Here is a 21,646-nt window from a genome sequence, read left to right on the forward strand (position 1 = left end):
TTTAGGGAAATAATTCAGGCTAAATGTGGTCATAGGATGTTGCCTTAATTCAATAGGACTGGTGTGATTTGAGGCTAAATGTGGTCATAGGATGGGGTCATAGAGGGAGAAACAACATAGAGCTCTCTCTCGCCTCTGAACGCAGAGGAAAGGTTATGTGAGGACACAGCCGGAAGGGGGTCACCTACAAGCCAGGAAAAGAGACCTCACCAGAAACCAAGTTTGTCCACACCTTGATCATGGACTTCCCTTCTCCAGAACTGTGAGAAAATAAATGTGTGTTGATACCCCGCCTGTAGTACTTTGTTAGAACAACCCAAGCAGATTAATACATTTCCCAAGAGTCTTTTTTTCTGTTAGGTATATGGGATGTTGAATTTCTCCCTGTATTGCTGTTACTGTTCAGTTGCTGTTATTAGTAGTATTATTAGTAGCAGTAGTAGTAGTGTTTGGTTTGGGTTGACATCAGTCTTCATCTGCATTTCCATTTTGTCAGAAACCCTCCCTCCTGGATGTTCTACCTCAGCTTCCTCTCTCTGGTTGGGGTGTCCCTCTTGGATAGGTTTATTGTTTTCTTTGCCCTCTCACTGGGGGTCAGGTCCTGTTACTGGGGTAGCTGGATTCAACTTCTCTGTTCCTAGATCTCTACAGCTTTAAAGGCTAGCACTTGGCCAGTATCAGAGGCAAAGAGGGTGCAACACCAGGGAACTAGTTATTGTGGGAATAATAATATAAAATTCAGCTGGAAGAAACTGAAAGTGATGTATTTATTTCTGCAAATCCAAAAGTAAGTGGCAAGAAATTTCCCACCTGTAATTGTTCTAGATGTGCTACTGATACTGAAATTAGCTTTTATCTGCCTTTTACAGGACTCCTAAAGAAAGCACCAACTCCAGGGACCATTCTAGTCCAACCTCCACTGCTAACAACTGAGGATGGGCTGTCCCTTAACCTCAGCATGCCCTAGTTTCTTTATCTTTAACAAGGGATAAGAATACCTGCCCTACTTGCTTGATAGAGTTGTTGTGAGATGAAAATGAAACAACAGAGCAAATTTTAAAGTGGTGTAAATATGTGATATGATTTGACATTACCATAGGACATACTGCATTTTAAATATGAATGCATGTACAATATTCCTTTAGATGTGAGGATTCTATGTTTCACATATCTTTATTCTTGTACTAAAGTCATTTTGCTTCTTTGTTCTAGCCTACAAAAGGAGAAAAAAAAGAGAAATTGGTGTGTGGTAATTTTTTGCTAGTTGGAAAGTTCACTTTATACAGATAATATCAAAAAAGTAAGGATTATGCACATTTTACGGGTGAGGAAACTTGGTAGTGGCACAGCAAGAATTTGAACTCACTGGTTCTGACTTTCACAATGAGCAGTACTCATTTTGCCATCACTTGAGCTCACCACAGTTGCTCCCTCACTCCGATTCCTTCTGTCACTCTCTGATCATTATTGTTGTTATGTCTTGTCTTCTCAGTTACACCCTGTCTTCATTATATAACTGCTATGGTTTTAATGTTTGTCCTTTCCAAAACTTATGTTGAAATTTAAGCCCCAGTGTGGCAGTATTGGGAGGCGGGGCCTCTAAGAGGTGATTGGGTCAAGAGGGCTCTGCCTTCCTGAATGGAGTAAACTTTTTGTGGCTTAACTGATCAATAAATTAAAAGGTTATCATAGGCATGGTACCGGTGGCTTTATAAGAAGAGGAACAGAGACCTTAGCTAGGACACTCAGCCACCTCGCCATGTGATGCCCTGAACCACTTCAGGACTCTGCAGAGGGTCCTCATCAGCAAAAAGGCCCTCACCAGATGCAGGACCTCATCCTTGGACTTCTCAGCCTCTGGAACTGTAATAAATAAATTCCTTTGCTTTATAAATTACCCTGTTTCAGGTATTCTGTTATATCCCACAGAAAATGAACTAAGATAATTCCCTTCTTCACTGACTCATTCCTCTCCTTCATAGGCAAACTTAGTGAATAAATGGTCAATCCTTGATCTCTCCATTTCTTCTTTTTACTCTTTCTCCACAAGGCACTGTAATTTGTTTTCTACTCTTACCGTTTCATTAAAACTGCTCTCTCCAAAGTCACTGGTGGCCTCTCTGTCCCTAAATCTAATAAATACTTTTTAGTAATTATCTTGTTGACTTCTCAGTGGTGTTTTATAGTGTTAACAATGCTCTCCTTCTTGTACATTTCTATGAATTTCACTCTCCTGGTTTGTCTCCTACTTCTGGTGGAAATTCTTGGTCTTCGCCAAAACTTCCTTTCTTCTCTAATTTTTAAAATACAGTGTTCCTCTACGGTCTGGCTATTTGCACTCTCTAGGGACATTCCAGTGTTGCTATCTTTATGCTGATGACACCAGAATCATTTTATTCAGTCCAGGTTTTTCTCTGGACCTCCAGACATGTATATCTGAACTACTGGACACTTCTACTTAGAGGTCTCATGGGTGCCTCAATTTCATAAAGTCTTCAATTGAACTTCCTGAATCTTATGTCCCTTAGCTCAATAAATGGAACCACCAGCTATCTGAGTGCTTGGATCAAAAGCCTAAGAATTTTCCTTGACTCTTCCTTATTGCTTATCCCCCATAATTGGTCAGCCTCTGAAACATTGATAAATAGCTCTCAAATCTATGCTAAATCTATAATAAATAGCTCTCAAATCTATTTCTCTTCATCATTGTAGCCACCATCCAGTCTAGGCAATCACTGCCGGCTTACTGCTTTTGTTTTTTCCAATTTATTCTCCATTTAGTATCCATAATGAGCTTCCTAAAATGCAGATCTCAGAGTGGACCATCAAACAGGTGGGGGCCTAGTTGGTTCTTGCAGGTCCAGTTGGAGAGAGTTCACAGAGGGCTTCTTTCCATTTGGGAAAGAGGGCCTGTAAGTCTGGAGCCTTGCAAGGGGGTAAGATCAGAGTACAGTGACTCCTGAAGAGACCATAGTAGGAGGATTTCAAAGAACTCCTAAAGCAAAGCGAAGGGTAGACTGTGAAAATGTTTCCAAAATGATCTAATACTCATTCTTTTCCCAGAGGGATTACAGAGAAGCTGAACAGGTGGTATGAATTCTCTTTGCCTAAGGAGATCTGGGAGCAGAGTTTTTAGTCCTGTATCCCAGCAGCAGAACCTGAGCCACAGTGATAGAAAACTAACTTAGCTAAAATATGTTTTTCTATCCTTCTTTCTATTTCTCTTTCTTCAACATTTGAATTTATTGTTACATTTATCTCCAGTTCAGGCCATAGTGACAGATTTTAATGTAGTTCTACGTAAAGAGCATAATTTTCAATTAGATGCAGTGTAATTAGTGCCTTTGCCTGCGTACCCCCCTCACCTTCTTGCCTCTCTCCTCTTGTTATTCAGGCAACATCACAGTCTCTCTAGTTCATTGCTTTCTTTCTCAGAGCACCATATAGCGAGAAGCTTTAGTACAGCTCATTTTGGGACTTAATGATCCAATGCTTTTCCTTTTGAAATCACCTTTTCATAGTCAAAAGTCATCTCAGGCCCCCAACATTTCCCATAAGAACTTTAACAATTGCCTCCTTAGCTGGCCTCCCTGCCCCCGGTTTACATCCCCTTCAATCTATCCCCCTCTTTGCTTTCATAATACTCATTTTAATCTGCAGATGGGTTCCTTGTTTAAATCCTTCAATAGCTATCATTTGCTTTCAGAAAGAAGTCAAAGGCTTAGATTGGCCAACAAAATCTTCCCCCACTTTCCTCATCACACTCTACCCTATCCCCATGTTGAAGTACTTGGAGTCACTGAGTACATTGTTATTGCTCCATTCATCTGAATCTTTAGACATCTTGTTCCTCTGCCTAGAGTTCCCTTCCACCTTCATATGCAAACCAGACTTCTGCTCAAACTAAAGGCTCAGGTTAAAGATTGCCTTAAGAGCCTTCCTAAACCTCTGGGTTAGATCTGACCATTCCTTTCTTGGTGTGTTTACTTGTATCTTGTTATTCCCTCTAATGTTGCACTCATCACACACTGTAGAAATAAATGTTTACTAACATGTCGATCTCTCCTACCAAATCAAATGACCTTTGAGTTTTGGATGGGACCTAGTACACAGTAGATGCTCAACAAATGCTTCTTTTGAGAGCATATGAATATGATATACTTTTCAATGTTCCATTATTATTTCTTTATTTTTAGATAGATGTGATAAATGAGAGAATAATGCCTGACTTGCTCCTATACTCTCCTCAATGATTCACATGAAGCCTGCTTCCTAAATCATTGCCTTTATTCTCCAAGTTTGTCAACTAAAATTCAGCCTAGTATTTATAATCATGCTTAAGTCTAACTTTGTATTCACTTAGGGGTTTGGGCCTGATCAGAATAAGGAGCTGAATGGAGAGGGGAAGGAACATGTTAGCAAGTGAGAGAGACTTTGCCTTTCAGTGCATTGTTCAGATAATTCTCTCAATCTGCCTTTCTGGTGTTCCAAGTCTACTACAAAGGTGGCCTGTTATAAAGAGTGGACATTTGGCCACATTGGAAAAGCAAGCCTATCTTCTTGGCCTAATACAGTATTCCAGGGTGTTGCACACTGTGCCACTTCAGCTGAGATAGCACCAGTCCAAGGTGAGACAAGAGTTTCCAACAGATCAAGCCACTAACATAAACTACACACGTGCCAAAGCCCAGATTCAGCCTCACCCCTGCCTGTATCTTCTTACTCTGCTTCCAGTTTGTCCCATTGATGTCCCTGCTGCTGGCTTGTACCCTTGCACCGTCCCTGCTGCCAATTATGCTCATCCACGTGGCTGCAAGGAGTTCCTGCTGGTCTATTGAGCCTAATTGGTATCTTGTTGGCAGCAGTTTCAGGGCATCTTGGGGTAGGGATTTAACCCTTGCTTGGCTGGCATGATGCAGAGGCACCTAACTTGCAAATGTAGAATCAACTCACATAAATGAATACACTGTGACCAATGTAAATAAAACAATTTCTGAATTCCCTCTGACTTGGTCTTAAGATGATTCAAGAATTGGCTCCACTTCCCACCCCCCAGGAAATCATCATAAAACCTAGGAGTTAAGAGAAACAAAGGAGAGGGGGAGTTTAGATTTTGCCATTTCTTGTATGGAGAATGATATCAACTGGTTAGAAGACTTCAATACTGAAAAAAAAAATTACTTCTGTCAAACAAACCAGAGAACAGATGGTTTTTCTGTAATAAATCAGTTTTAGTGGAAATAAATATTTTATTTTCGAAGACAAACATACAAGGACATTTAAATTTTTTAAAGATTCTTTACTTTGAAAAAGTGCCTTTTTTAAATATTCCATGGTAACATTATTAAACTTTAGTCACAAAGAAATAGCTACCCTTGGGACAGAGAATCAAACTTCAGCCATATCTTTAATTTTACATAAAATGCCGTATCACATGATTTCATCACATGCTTTCTTACCTGTATATATTTTTGCTTGGTGTTTATACTACATTTTTAAAACCTTTTCAAAGCAAAACTTTCCATTTAATATGGAGAAATAGATTATAGTTTAAATGTAAAGTATTTTTATATATAAAACCAAATTGTCTGGATTGCATTTCATTAAAATTTAAATAAGTACAAAACAAGACTCTTCATGCTTTAGGCTATTTGAGTTTAGATAATTATAAAAAAGAGTCTACAAGCTGGAAATATAAATACTTCCAAAAGCGATATAATGCCAACCAGGATAGCTCTTGTCATGTTGCCCTTTTGTCTGTGTGTGAATAGGTAGCATGTAGCACAGTGCCTGTCCAGAGCGATCATTTGTTAAATGCTGCTAGGATACAGATATGTGTAAGAAAAAAAAAGATAAAAGAGGTGATGCAATGATGTAATGAGGATCTTGATTTAGACTGCAGGGTCAGTAAAGGCTTCTCAAAGACAATATGTGTGATATTTTGTTACTGATTTATGGATATGATGATAAATTATGGCTATTACCTTGCCTGTTATGTGTTGAAATTACTTTCCAGTTTGTGTTGTGTTTTTTACTTTGTCTGTACTGTTTTTGCTACAGAGGAAAAAAGACAACTTTAGATTTAATGAGTCAAATCTGTCAAATTTTTCCCTATGGATTTTGGGTTTCTTGGCATATTTAGGTTTTTACCAAGAAGATGCTAGTTATTTGGACCTTATCCAGTAACTAATTCTCAAACAAAGACTATTCCTTCTCTGAGCACTGGTGGTCCATCTTAACACTTGTTCTGGCGTTTCTAGGGACATGAGAGCATATTGAAGGAGCAGGGGAAGGCAAACATCAACTGTGAGCAAGGTGACAAATTCGCTCAACCGTGGTCGAATATGTACGAGTAGAAGATAATGCATAATTGTGTTCATGGATTTTAGGTTCCAGAGAATTGGGTGAGGCTGTGGGAAACTACGAGGCCGTGGGGAACTACAGAGAACATTCTCCCCCAAAGCTCCCTGTGGGCGGCACTGGACATCTTGCTAATACTGTCTGATTCCGAAATTTGGGACAATCCCACTTAATTTACGTTGATTATAGAAGCTCAAATGTTGCTGACTGCTTGGCTGCTAGTTAACATCCTAATTATCAGTTAACACCTTAGGAAGGATTTGTACGTGGTCAACTGGGAGTGAGACCCAGAAGGAAAGATAGCCTCCCATCTGCTTATACATCTCACATCTTTTACTCAATTTACCCTCATATATTTTGCCCTGGAGGGCAGTTATAGTATATTTTCATATTATAAATATGGAAACTCTAAAAAAGAACAGAGAAAGTGACTTGTCTCAGGTCTTAGAGCTAATTAAAGGGAGAGCTGCATCTGGGCCCTTTGTCCCTGACTCCGGGAAGCTTGGGGTTTCCAATTCTGAGACTGAAAGGGATGCCGGCAAACTCAAACCACACCGAGTACGGCCAAGAGATCTTTATTGGAGAGGTTGAGGTCAGGTCGCGCAGGTGAGAGAGAGAGAGAGAGAGCGCGCGCGACAGCTGTTGGGTGGAGTAATTTATAGCCCCCAGGGCTATATGGGCACTGATGATTGGATGGGGGGCGGGCCTGAAGGGAGGAGTAGGAGGTGCCTTCTTTTATTGGGTCTCATTTGGCGGGCCGACGTAGTGCTGGGTGAAGAAGAACCCGGAACCAGCGCCATCTTTTGGCGCCTTGCGTCACCTAACACAGACAGCCTCACAAAGTGGAAGAAATTCAGTCATGCAACCATACTCGCTTGCTTCTTCACCTGGTAAGTACTCTCTGCAAAGAAATCTGAGCTGTGAAAATATCAAAATCAGCTTCAAGCATGGGAATGACTCAGCAGTATACAAGGTAGTAAGAGACATTAAAAGCATCATTAATTGGTTTAAAATTTTGAAAGCTCACCGTAACACTGGCACTTTCAAATATGGTTTTATTAGTCCAGGCCCTTTGGCTATCTATGCCAACAAAAATGGATTCTTTTTTTAAGCTCATTCACAGAAATCTTTTTTCAAGTGCTTGAATTTCTATAGGAGACAAAAGGTCACATTCTTATTCATAACCAAATTCGAAGAGAGTTAGAACTAACCTGTACTGGCGAAGATATCCCTAACTCTGATAATACATTTTCCCTTCTGGAAAAGAAATAGAAGCACATACAAAATTTATTTTCTCTACAAAAATTATTCCCCACCCCTGTGGCTTTCCCCAGGGTGAATGTAATATTCTAGTTAAAATATCATCTGAACAGTTTGAAAATCTAAAACAAAAATTAATGTAAAACCAATATGTGTTCGATGTAGATTCAGGGGAGGGAAAATGTCTTCTTTGTCATGTTAGGTTCATTGGCTGCGGTTCCTGTAGCAAAAGATAGATTAACAAGACAAAAGCATACACATTTATTTAATATAAGTTTTACGTGACATGGCAGTTTTCGTAAAAAAAAAAAAATGAAGCCCCAAAGAAGCAGTGAAACCTGAATGTTTTTATATGAGATTTGATGGAGGGTGGACAGCTGTGGAGAAATATAACAGGACAAAGGGGGTTGAGCAGAATATTAAAAAGTGGGGGAAATTTAGCAAGCCCTGTTCATTCAGCTTTCTTTCTGTGTGCCTTTATCTTCAGAGATGAAGAGGTTCTTTTCCTCCGGGTTAGGAAGGGCACCTCTCACAGGAGGGTTTTAAGACCTGCTTCACGGGAAGGTCAGAAAATGCTTCCTAGGTTTTATGACCTGCTCTAAGAGAGAAGAGCAGGAAAGGTCAGCAGGACATCCTTGCTTCTGTTGTTTTCTCAAATTCCTTCAGCTTAAAATATTCACTATGTCAAGATGCCGCATTTTGCAGTAGTATGTCCTGAACCTCATCATAGAAAACCTGAAAAACAGTAGGCTGGGTGGATTACAGGCTCACACCTGTAATCCCAGCGTTTTGGCAGGCTGAGATGGGCAGATCACTTGAAGTCAGGAGTTTACCAGCCTGGCCAACATGGCGAAACCTGTGTCTACTAAAAGTACAAAAATTAGCCGGCGTGGTAATGGGCTCCTGCAATCCCAGCTACTCGGGAGGCTGAGGCACTGGAATCGCTTGAAGCCAGGAGGCAGAGTTTACAGTGCGCTGAGATCGCGCCACTGCACTCTGGTCAGAGCGACAAAGTGAGACGCTGTCTCAAAAAAAAAAAAAAGAAAAGAAAACTTGAAAAATATCAAAAATCACCCAATCTACAATCTGAAGAGAATTATTATTGCAATGTAGTGATTTTACATACACACACACACACATACATCCTCCACACACATATGCTGATAAGTGATTAAAGCCTTATTGTATGTACTAGACAGGATGGCGTGAGAGTGCATATGTGGTGTTATTTCTCACCTTTCAGGCCAATGGCAGATATTTAGTGGCCACAGCTTTCTTTCCTGCTGAGCGCAGATGTTATTTCAGAATAACCTTCAATGCAGCACTCCACATAGCCACTACCAAAAAATTTCAAAAGCTTTCCCTCATGTATATTGTTTTGTATCTTGACTTTTTTCTCCACTATTTTTTTCTGGTATGCATTTTCCCAAATAATTAAGAATGGTTTGAAATTATAAAACTGTATAATTTTCCTATAAATATAGAAAACTCTAACCCTTAGTGTTGGGTGTGTTTTTCTATAAATTTTGCTGTTATAAATAAAGCTGTTGTCCACATCTTCATACTTAAATTTTGGCTGAAACTCTTATTATTTCCTAGGGAAATTTTGCTAGTCTCACTGGGCCAAGAATTGAAAATATTTTCATAACTTTTACTTTATTTAACCAAGTTATTTTTCATAAAAATTAGACCAATTTCATGAGAAAATGTAAGAAACCTGGTCCTAATGAGTTTTTACCAACACAAAATATTAGCACATTTCAAGTCTTTGTTAGTTTTCTAATGGGGAAAAAGATACACAGTTTAAATTTGCAATTCTTTTTCTATTAATAAGGTAAATTATCGGTTTATATTTTAGCTTACATTTCTACTGGGATGCTAGAGTTTTATTCATTGATTTGTATAGATTATTTGTATATTATAAATATAAATGCTTTGTGGATGCTGTTATTTCTCAGTTTTAATTTAGCTTATGGTGTCTACTAACATACGGATGGTTTCAATTTTTCTGTAGTCAAATCTGTATACCTTTTATTTTGTGATTCCTTTTATTTATTTGTTTATTTATGTTATTATGTTATATTATGAATGGGGAATGTTCTTCCCCATCCAGAAAGAAGAAAAATATTTACCTAAATTTCCTTCCAGCATTCTTCCGGTTTTAAGAAGAATGAAACAGATAATAACAAAATATGGTTAAAGAAAGCCATGTCTATACCTTGTAAAATTTGTAACAGGCCAGGCAAGAGAGAAAGTAGCTTCCTATGAAAGATGCTTTAACTAAACTGAAAAATTCTGGCTTCAAAATGGCAATCTTCTCACTCATCTTTACAGTGCTATAGATATAGGCCCTGAAGGCTCTTTGTTTTTTATTCCCTCTTCATTAGTGAAAACTATCGTGTCACAGTTCTTAGCTATCATATTCATTACTGATTAATATTGCAAAGGATCTAATAACCTGTTAGCACAGAGTCCAATAGGAATGGTGCCTGAAACGTGTACTCGGGGACAAAGGGCAGAAAGAGGAGCAAATGCTGCAGGCTGGGAAGCAACAAAGGTAAATGCTGCTTGGTTCACAGCTGCTTGGACCTGACACTACCAGGACAGTTGCCAGGATCCATAACGATTTAGTGCAGTTCTTACTCCTACTTCAGAGCATATGTGAACAGACTATTAGAAGTCCTTTTGATTCTTTTTTTTTGTTTGTTTTTGAAACAGAGTTTCGCTCTTGTCACCCAGGCTGGAGTGCAAAGGCATGATCTCGGCTCACTGCAACCTCTGCCTCCCGGGTTCAAGAGATTCTCCCATCTCAGCCTCCCGAGTAGCTGGGATCACAGGCGTCTGCCACCACGCACAGCTAATTTTTGTATTTTTAGTAGAGATGGTGTTTCGCCATGTTAGGCTGGTCTCAGACTCCTGACCTCAGGTGATCCGCCTGCCTCGGCCTCTTAAAGCGCTAGGATTACAGCCGTGAGCCACTTCTCCTAGCCGGAAGTCCCTTTGATTCTATCATTGAACTTTAAATATCACTTACTCCTTTACTGTTTGATCAGTGACAGGCTAAGATACTTTGCTATCCTGTCCCCCACATGAAAGCTTTATTTTATGGGAGTAAAACTTGCTGACTTGTGCTTTCCATACTAGAAAGTGCACCTGTTTCACAGTAATAAAAATGTTAATAATAGCTGCCATTTATTAAGCACCTGTTTGTTTATTATTTAATCTTAATCACCCCATGTGATAGATATTATTATCCTGATTTTTTAGATAAATTCTAATTCTCAGAGAGGTAAAAACACCATCTGTCCAAGGGCACATACCATTTCATAAGATATTTCTGGAGTGACTTCTCAGCGCCAGCGCTGTTTTAAGGGCATTATCTCATTTAATGACCACACTAATCGTCTCAGGCCATTTTAGGAATGGAGAAACAGAGGCTTAGGAAGGATAAGTATGTTACTCTAGGTCACACACAGCTAGAAGGTGGTAGAACTGGATTTAAACCCAGGCACACAAACTCCAAAAGCCTCTTCCCTGCCTTACTAATTGCTGGTTAACCTGTAAGTAGCAGAGGTGAAATTCAAAACCAGCTCTGACTGATTCAAACAGGAGAGGCGCCCAGATGTGGTGACTAAGCAGTGATGTTTTGTAATCACTTGCGAGATTTGTCACGTCACTTGAATAATTAAAGCTAATCATTACAGCATGAAAGTTCATGATCTCGTACTTTAAAGATCCTTAGAATGTATTGAAATTTTCCTATGTCATTTTACTTCATTCTAATGTATCTTCTTAATGTGGAAAAGGTGGAATAATTACTGAATTTTGTACACTAGGAATCCAGAAAGAGAGCAGAGCAGAGAGGGCTTATCTATGCTCCACCATGTTAGAGTTTCACCCATGGTTGGTGGTTCGAATCAGCTAGAGCGGTGGTTCTCAAACTGTGGTCTCCAAATCACCTGGAAACTTAGAAAGGCAAATTGTCCAGTCCCACCACAGATCTACTGAATCAGAGACTCTAACAGTGGGGCTCAGTCATCTATGTTTTAATGAGCCCTCCAGCTGACTTTGATGCATGCTAAAATTTGAGAGCCAATGATCTAGAAGCGTCTTCACTCACATATGCATTATAGCTAGGGTGACTCAGAAGGAGGGATCAGCTAGGGCTGTCAAGCAGAACACCTGTGCATGATCTCCTTATGTGGCTTAGGCTTCTCACAGCATGCACCTGGGATGCCAAAGGGAGTTTCTCGAAAGAAAGCATCCAAAGAGCAAGAATTTGAGAAACAGGTGGAAATTGCATGGCCTTTTCCAACCTAGCCTCAGAAGTCACCCAGCATCACTTTCACTCTATTCTCTTGTTGAAGCAGTTACAAGCCTGCCCAAATTCATGAGGTGGAGACAAAGACCCCACCTCTGGACAGAAGTGCCAAAGAATTTAGAGTCATGTTTTAAAACCTTGAGAATCTGGCCTCTGGCCAGTCTCCCAGATGCAGACTCTGCTTATAGGCTCCCTCAAAGACTCATTGTATTTGGCATCGGGCTCAGACCCTAGACCCACAGGAATGTGATGTGAATAGTTAATATCGAATATGTTGTGGTGGAACATAGGTTGAGAACCATTTCTCTTAACTATTCCACTGTACTTCTCTTAAGAGGATTTTTTGAGAGCCTACTGATACATGTGATTAAAAAATACATAACATATAATATAGAACAGTACATAGAATGTGATTTCAGGGAGTTATTATTATGTAGAGTTTTAAAATTTAATATTTGAACCTTTCTCTATATTCCATAACATTTATATATTTAGTTTCATGTAATGTTCATTCTCCACTTCTCTGTATGTAACACACCGTAACTCAGCATAAGACTGATGAATCATAGAAGACATGACATAGAGAAGCCATTATCCTGGATATCTTTGAATACCGTATTTCTTATAAACAATTTCCACTCAGAGCCTTAGGAGGCAATGGTTACTGGGAATAGTCTGGGATAATAGAGGCTAGTGACCTCTTGACATGATCATTTAAGCTTAGATGAAAAAAGCAACTCAAGTGCTTTAAAGTCACACTTCCTAACTTCTAAGTAGCAATTTGAATTCATCTTCTCTAGGAATGATACATGAATTTTCAGGTGTTCAGATTTCATGCCTATTCTCAGTTTAATTTAACAATACAATCTAAATGAGAAGGTTTAAGAAAGTGTACTAAGGGTTCATTCCATGTACAGAAGTTAACCTAGAGCTTTGTTTTGATAAAGAAATGAAACTTTAATATTATGCTTTTTATTATTTAGCCAACTGTTATATTAACCTTTTAAAAAAATTTCTAGTAAGTGGCACTTGGAGTTCAAACCAAGCACTGGTAGATCATCCCTTTGGCTTCTATGTTAGGATGTTCTTGTATTGCTGTCAAGAAATACCTAAGATTGGATAATTTATAAAGAAGAGAGGTTTAGGCAGGGCGTGGTGGCTCACGCCTGTAATCCCAGCACTTTGGGAGGCCAAGGCAGGCAGATCACAAGGCCAAGAGTTTGAGACCAGTCTGGCCAACATAGTGAAACCCTGTCTCTACTAAAAATACAAAAAATTAGCTGGGTGTGGTGGTATGTGCCTGTAATCCCAGCTACTCAGGAGGCTGAGGCAGAATTGTGTGAACCCGGGAGGCAGAAGTTGCAGTGAGCTGAGATCACGCCATTGCACTCCAGCCAGGGCGACAGTGCAAGACCCCATCTCAAAAAAAAAGAAGAGAGATTTAATTGGCTCACAGTTCCGTAGGCTGTCCAGAAGCTTTCACTCATGGTAGAGGTGAAGGGGAGAGCCTTACTCCTCTCTATCACATGGTGAGAGCAGGAACAAGAGAGAGAGAGAAGACAGAGGTCCTAGACTTTTAAACAACCACATCTCGTGTCAACTAATTGAATGAGAACTAACTCATCAACAAGGGGATGGCGCTAAACCATTCATAAGGGATCCACTTCCGTGATCCAATACCTCCCGCCAGGCCCCACCTCCAACATTGGGAGTCACATTCCAACATGAGATTTGGGTTAAGAATTAGTGTGAATCTCACATCTCAGGTTTTTTTTTTTTCTTTTTTCTTTTATTACTATACTTTAAGTTTTAGGGTACATGTGCGCAATGTGGGGGTTTGTTACATATGTATACATGTGCCATTAGGTATATCTCCTAATGCTATCCCTCCCCCCTCCCCCCACCCCACAACAGTCCCTGGAGTGTGATGTTCCTCTTCCTGTGTCCATGTGTTCTCATTGTTCAATTCCCACCTATGAGTGAGAACTTGTGGTGTTTGGTTTTTTGTCCTTGCGATAGTTTACTGAGAATGATGTTTTCCAGTTTCATCCATGTCCCTACAAAGGACATGAACTCATCATTTTTTATGGCTGCATAGTATTCCATGGTGTATATGTGCCACATTTTCTTAATCCAGTCTATCGTTGTTGGACATTTGGGTTGGTTCCAAGTCTTTGCTATTGTGAATAGTGCCGCAATAAACATACGTATGCATGTGTCTTTATAACGGCATGATTTATAATCCTTTGGGTATATACCCAGTAATGGGATGGCTGGGTCCAATGGTATTTCTAGTTCTAGATCCCTGAGGAATCGCCACACTGACTTCCACAATGGTTGAACTAGTTTACAGTCCCACCAACAGTGTAAAAGTGTTCCTATTTCTCCACATCCTCTCCAGCACCTGTTGTTTCCTGACTTTTTAATGATGGCCATTCTAACTGGTGTGAGATGGTATCTCATTGTGGTTTGATTTGCATTTCTCTGATGGCCAGTGATGATGAGCATTTTTTCATGTGTTTTTTGGCTGCATAAATGTCTTCTTTTGAGAAGTGTCTGTTCATGTCCTTTGCCCACTTTTTGATGGGGTTGTTTGTTTTTTTCTTGTAAATTTGTTTGAGTTCATTGTAGATTCTGGATATTAGCTCTTTGTCAGATGAGTAGATTGTGAAAATTTTCTCCCATTCTGTAGGTTGCCTTTTCACTCTGATGGTAGTTTCTTTTGCTGTGCAGAAGCTCTGTAGTTTAATTGGATCCCATTTGTCAATTTTGGCTTTTGTTGCCATTGCTTTTGGTGTTTTAGACATGAAGTCCTTGCCCATGCCTATGTCCTGAATAGTAATGCCTAGGTTTTCTTCTAGGGTTTTTATGGTTTTAGGTCTCACATGTAAGTCTTTAATCCATCTTGAATTAATTTTTGTATAAGGTGTAAGGAAGGGATCCCGTTTCAGCTTTCTACATATGGCTAGCCAGTTTTCCCAGCACCATTTATTAAATAGGGAATCCTTTCCCTATTGCTTGTTTTTGTCAGGTTTGTCAAAGATCAGATAGTTGTAGATATGCGGTGTTATTTCTGAGGGCTCTGTTCTGTTCCATTGATCTATATCTCTGTTTTGGTACCAGTACCATGCTGTTTTGGTTACTGTAGCCTTGTAGTATAGTTTGAAGTCAGGTAGCGTGATGCCTCCAGCTTTGTTCTTTTGGCTTAGGATTGACTTGGCGATGCGGGCTCTTTTTTGTTCCATATGAACTTTAAAGTAGTTTTTTCCAATTCTGTGAAGAAAGTCTTTGGTAGCTTGATGGGGATGGCACATTGAATCTATAAATTACCTTGGGCAGTATGGCTATTTTCACAATATTGATTCTTCCAACCCATGAGCATGGAATGTTCTATTTGTTTTCATTGAGCAGTGGTTTGTAGTTCTCCTTGAAGAGGTCCTTCATGTCCCTTGTAAGTTGGATTCCTATGTATTTTGTTCTCTTTGAAGCAATTGTGAATGGGAGTTCACTCATGATTTGGCTCTCTGTTTGTCTGTTATTGGTGTATAAGAAAGCTTGTGATTTTTGCACATTGATTTTGTATCCTGAGACTTTGCTGAAGTTGCTTATCAGCTTAAGGAGATTTTGAGCTGAGACAATGGGGTTTTCTAGATATACGATCATGTCATCTGCAAACAGGGACAATTTGACTTCCTCTTTTCCTAACTGAATACCCTTTATTTCCTTCTCCTGCCTAATTGCCCTGGCCAGAACTTCCAACACTATGTTGAATAAGAGTGGTGAGAGAGGGCATCCCTGTCTTGTGCCAGTTTTCAAAGGGAATGCTTCCAGTTTTTGCCCATTCAGTATGATATTGGCTGTGGGTTTGTCATAGATAGCTCTTATTATTTTGAGATACGTCCCATCAATACCTAATTTATTGAGAGTTTTTAGCATGAAGCATTGTTGAATTTTGTCAAAGGCCTTTTCTGCATCTATTGAGATAATCATGTGGTTTTTGTCTTTGGTTCTGTTTACATGCTGGATTACATGTATAGATTTGTGTATGTTGAACCAGCCTTACATCCTGGGGATGAAGCCCACTTGATCATGGTGGATAAGCTTTTTGATATGCTGCTGGATTCGGTTTGTCAGTATTTTATTGAGGATTTTTGCATGAATGTTCATCAAAGATATTGGTCTACAATTCCCTTTTTTGTTTGTGTCTCTGCCAGACTTTGGTATCATTATGATGCTGGCCTCATAAAATGAGTTGGGGAGGATTCCCTCTTTTTCTATTGATTGGAATAGTTTCAGAAGGAATGGTACCAGTTCCTCCTTGTACCTCTGGTAGAATTTGGCTATGAATCCATCAGGTCCTGGACTCTTTTTGGTTGGTAAGCTATTGATTATTGCCACAATTTCAGAGCCTGTTATTGGTCTATTCAGAGATTCAACTTCTTCCTGGTTTAGTCTTGGGAGGGTGTATGTGTCTAGGAATTTATCCATTTCTTCTAGATTTTCTAGTTTATTTGCATAAAGGTTTTTGTAGTATTCTCTGATGGTAGTTTGTATTTCTGTGGGATTGGTGGTGATATCCCCTTTTTCATTTTTTATTGCGTCTATTTGATTCTTCTCTCTTTTCTTCTTTATTAGTCTTGCTAGCAGTCTATAAATTTTGTTGATCTTTTCAAAAAACCAGCTCCTGGATTCATTGATTTTTTTGAAAGGTTTTTTGTGTCTCTATTTCCTTCAGTTCTGCTCTGATTTTAGTTATTTCTAGCCTTCTGCTAGCTTTTGAATGTGTTTGCTCTTGCTTTTCTAGTTCTTTTAATTGTGATGTTAATGTGTCAATTTTGGATCTTTCCTGCTTTCTCTTGTGGGCATTTAGTGCTATAAATTTCCCTCTACACACTGCTTTGAACGTGTCCCAGAGATTCTGGTATGTTGTGTCTTTGTTCTCGTTGGTTTCAAAGAACATTTTTATTTCTGCCTTCATTTTGTTATGTACCCAGTAGTCATTCAGGAGCAGGTTGTTCAGTTTCCATGTAGCTGAGCGGTTTTGAGTGAGTTTCTTAATCCTGAGTTCTAGTTTGTTTGCACTGTGGTCTGAGAGGCAGTTTGTTATAATTTCTGTTCTTTTACATTTGCTGAGGAGTGCTTTACTTCCAACTATGTGGTCAATTTTGGAATAGGTGTGGTGTAGTGCTGAAGAAATGTATATTCTGTTGATTTGTGGTGGAGAGTTCTGTAGATGTCTATTAGGTCTGCTTGGTGCAGAGCTGAGTTCAATTCCTGGGTATCCTTGTTAACTTTCTGTCTCGTTGATGTGTCTAATGTTGACAGTGGGGTATTAAAGTCTCCCATTATTATTATGTGGGAGTCTAAGTCTCTTCGTAGGTCACTCAGGACTTGCTTCATGAATCTGGTTGCTCCTGTATTGGGTGCATATATATTTAGGATAGTTAACTCTTCTTGTTGAATTGATCCCTTTATCATTATGTAATGGCCTTCTTTGTTTCTTTTGATCTTTGTTGGTTTAAAGTCTATTTTATCTGAGACTAGGATTGCAACCCCTGCCTTTTTGTGTTTTCCATTTGCTTGGTAGATCTTCCTCCATCCTTTTATTTTGAGCCTATGTGTGTCTCTGCATGTGAGATGGGTTTCCTGAATACAGCACACTGATGGGTCTTGACTCTTTCTCCAATTTGCCAGTCTGCGTCTTTTAATTCGAGCATTTAGTCCATTTACATGTAAAGTTAATATTGTTATGTGAGAATTTGATCCTGGCATTATGATGTAAGCTGGTTATTTTGCTCGTTAGTTGATGCAGTTTCTTCCTAGCCTTGATGGTCTTTACGATTTGGCGTGATTTTGCAGTGGCTGGTACCAGTTGTTCTTTTCCATGTTTAGTGCTTCCTTAGGAGTTCTTTTAGGGCAGGCCTGGTGGTGACAGAATCACTCAGCATTTGCTTGTCTGTAAAGTATTTTATTTCTCCTTCATTTATGAAGCTTAGTTTGGCTGGATATGAAATTTTGGGTTGAAAATTCTTTTCTTTAAGAATGTTGAATGTCGGCCCCCACTCTCTTCTGCCTTGTAGAGTTTCTGCCGAGAGATCCGCTGTTAGTCTGATGGGCTTCCCTTTGTGGGTAACCCAACCTTTCTCTCTGGCTGCTGTTAACATTTTTTCCTTCATTTCAACTTTGGTGAATCTGACAATTATGTGTCTTGGAGTTGCTCTTCTCGAGCAGTATCTTTGTAGCGTTCTCTGTATTTACTGAATCTGAATGTTGGCCTGCCTTGCTAGATTGGGGAATTTCTCCTAGATAATATCCTGCAGAGTGTTTTCCAACTTGGTTCCATTCTCCCCGTCACCTTCAGGTACACCAATCAGACGTAGATTTGGTCTTTTCACATAGTCCCATATTTCTTGGAGGCTTTGTTCGTTACTTTTTATTCTTTTTTCTCTAAACTTCCCTTCTCACTTCATTTCATGCATTTCATCTTCCATCACTGATACCCGTTCTTCCAGTTGATCGCATCGGCTCCTGAGGCTTGTGCATTTGTCACATAGTTCTCGTGCCTTGGTTTTTAGCTCCATCAGCTCCTTTAAGGACTTCTCTGCATTGGCTATTCCAGTTATCCATTCATCTAATTTTTTTCGAAGTTTTTAACTTCTTTGCCATTGGTTTGAATTTCCTCCTGTAGCTCGGAGTAGTTTGATCGTCTGAAGCCTTCTTCTCTCAACTCGTCAAAGTCATTCTCCGTCCAGCTTTGTTCCGTTGCTGGTGAGGAACTGCGTTCCTTTGGAGGAGGAGAGGCGTTCTGCTTTTTAGAATTTCCAGTTTTTCTGCTCTGTTTTTTCCCCATCTTTGTGGTTTTATCTACTTTTGGTCTTTGATGATGGTGATGTACAGATGGGTTTTTGGTGTGGATGTCCTTTCTGTTTGTTCGTTTTCCTTCTAACAGACAGGACCCTCAGCTGCAGGTCTGTTGGAGTTTTTGCTAGAGGTCCAGTCCCGACCCTGTTTGCCTGGGTCTCAGCACCGGAGGCTGCAGAACAGCAGATTTTCGTGAACCGCGAATGCTGCTGCCTGATCATTCCTCTGGAAGTTTTGTCTCAGAGGAGTATCCGGCCATGTGAGGTGTCAGTTTGCCCCTACTGGGGGGTGCCTCCCAGTTAGGCTGCTTGGGGGTCGGGGGTCAGGGACCCACTTTAGGAGGCAGTCTGCCCGTTCTCAGATCTCCAGCTGCGTGCTGGGAGAAACACTACTCTTTTCAAAGCTGTCAGACAGGGACATTTAAGTCTGCAGAGGTTCCTGCTGTCTTTTTGTTTGTCTGTGCCCTGCCCCCAGAGGTGGAGCCTACAGAGGCAGGCAGGCCTCTTTGAGCTGTAGTGGGCTCCACCCAGTTCAAGCTTCCTGGCTGCTTTGTTTACCTATGCAAGCCTGGGCAATGGGGGGCGCCCCTCCCCTAGCCTGGCTGCCACCTTGCAGTTTGATCTCAGACTACTATGCTAGCAATCAGGGAGACTCCGTGGGCATAGGACCCTCTGAGCCAGGTGCGGGATGCCAAGATGGCCGAATAGGAACAGCTCCGGTCTACAGCTACCGGCGTGCGTGACACAGAAGATGGGTGATTTCTGCATTTCTATCTGAGGTACCGGGTTCATCTCACTAGGGAGCGCCAGACAGTGGGTGCAGGACAGCGGGTGCAGCACACTGCGCGCAGGCCGAAGCAGGGCGAGGCATTGCCTCACTCAGGAAGTGCAAGGGGTCAGAGAGTTCCCTTTCCTAGTCAAAGAAAGGGGTGACAGATGGCACCTGGAAAATCAGGTCACTCCCACCCTAATACTGCGCTTTTCCGATGGGCTTAAAAAAATGGCACACCAGGAGATTACATCTCAGGTTTTAACATGGTTACATTGCATGCCTAGCGAAAGAGAGCATGGAGTGGCACTGGAAAGTAAAACATTTTAAAATATTTTAATTCCAGGTACTTTACATTGCCACCATCATGGCACAGGAATTTTTAGAGAGGCTGAATCTGTTTGCTCTCTCGATAAACCCCCCACTCTTCCACTTTTAGTGTGACCTCAGGGAACTGGGATCTTTCTGTTTTTATGCTCTGCCATCCTTAGTAGACTGGCTCACCTTTAGGCTTGTTTTCCTTTGGGTCATAAGATAGCTATGGTAGTTCCAGGCATCACACCCAGAAAACACTAATAGGAGAGGGTATAGGGCATCTTTTCCTGTGTCATTGTGTTTTTCAAATCAGTGAAGAAGACTCTCCAGCAGACTTCAGTCTTATATCTCATTGCTCAGAATTGTACACATGCCCATTTCTTTTTTTTTTTTCTAAAAAAAAGGGGAGAGGATACATGTGCAGAGCATGCTGGTTTGTTACATAGGTATACATGTGCCATAGTGGTTTGCTACACTTACTGACCCGTCCTCTAAGTTCCCTCCCATCACTCCCCAACCCCCAGCAGGCCCTGGTGTGTGTTGTTCCCTTCTCTGTGTCCGTGTGTTCTCAGTGTTAAACTCCTACTTATGAGTGAGAATATATGGTGTTTGGTTTGGTTTTCTGTTCCTGTGTTAGTTTGCTGAGGATGATGGTTTCCAGCTTCATCCATGTCCCTGCAAAGGATATAATCTCATTCCTTTTTATTGCTGAATAATATTCCATGGTGTATATGTACTACATTTTGTTTATCAGGTCTATCATTGATGGGCATTTGGGTTGGTTCCATGTCTTTGCTATTGTAAATAGTGCTGCAATAAACATACGTGTGCAGCACATGCCCATTTCTAAGATAGTCACGGCAAGGGATTGCCGTGATTGGTATAGGCTAATCAGCATTACTACTCAGCTAGGAATCGGAATATTTTTCCTATGCACTTGACCGCAGAGGTAGGGTAGACAAGTGAAACAAACAAAGCAGTGATCTTCCAGGATGGAAAAAAGTTGAGAAGGAGTGAATTTGGGATGGATAACGAATAGCGCTTGCTATACCAATGGCAGTGATTCCAAAACATGAACAAATGATGTACCTCCTATACAATGGCATGCATTTTGCAGAACATCATCGACATTGTTATATCATTATACAATAATTTTTCAAGTAAAAAAATTTGATGTTTATGTCTGTCTTTACATGTCAAAACCAATAAACATAAAATTTGGGTGAGATCATATTTCTGAGTTTTTTTCACTTTATTTCTTTACTTACTATTTTGTTATATGCCAGTGATTGGTGGTAGATAACTGGCTATGGCTATCAAATACTGTTTAAGTATAGGAAATAAATTCTATCTATAGATTGACTTTTTTTTTCATGATTTTAGCATGATTTTTAAACGTCCTTGGTATTATGGAGCAATACAGGCCGGTTGCATTTCAGTAGTAGTAACTACCAAGTTGAATTATTTACAAATATTACCTCGTATCTACAATTTCTGCTTGTTTTTCTTAGTATGATTTTTAGACATACTCAACATTTAATTTGGTTGAAGGGTTAGAATACGAGGGTGTATATTGGGACATTTGCATTTAAAACATTTGGGATCAGAAAGCCTTACAGTAAAAGCAAGAACAAAATAAAGAAAAAAATCCCTCAGACAAATAAAAGCAAAGGTTCTGACCAGACATGGTGGCTTGTGCCTGTAATTCCTGCATTTTGGGAGGCCAAGGCAGGTGGATCACTTGAGGTCAGGAGTTAGAGA

Source organism: Nomascus leucogenys, chromosome 9, assembly GCF_006542625.1.
Source record: "Nomascus leucogenys isolate Asia chromosome 9, Asia_NLE_v1, whole genome shotgun sequence".
In the NCBI taxonomy this organism is placed as follows: Eukaryota; Metazoa; Chordata; class Mammalia; order Primates; family Hylobatidae; genus Nomascus; species Nomascus leucogenys.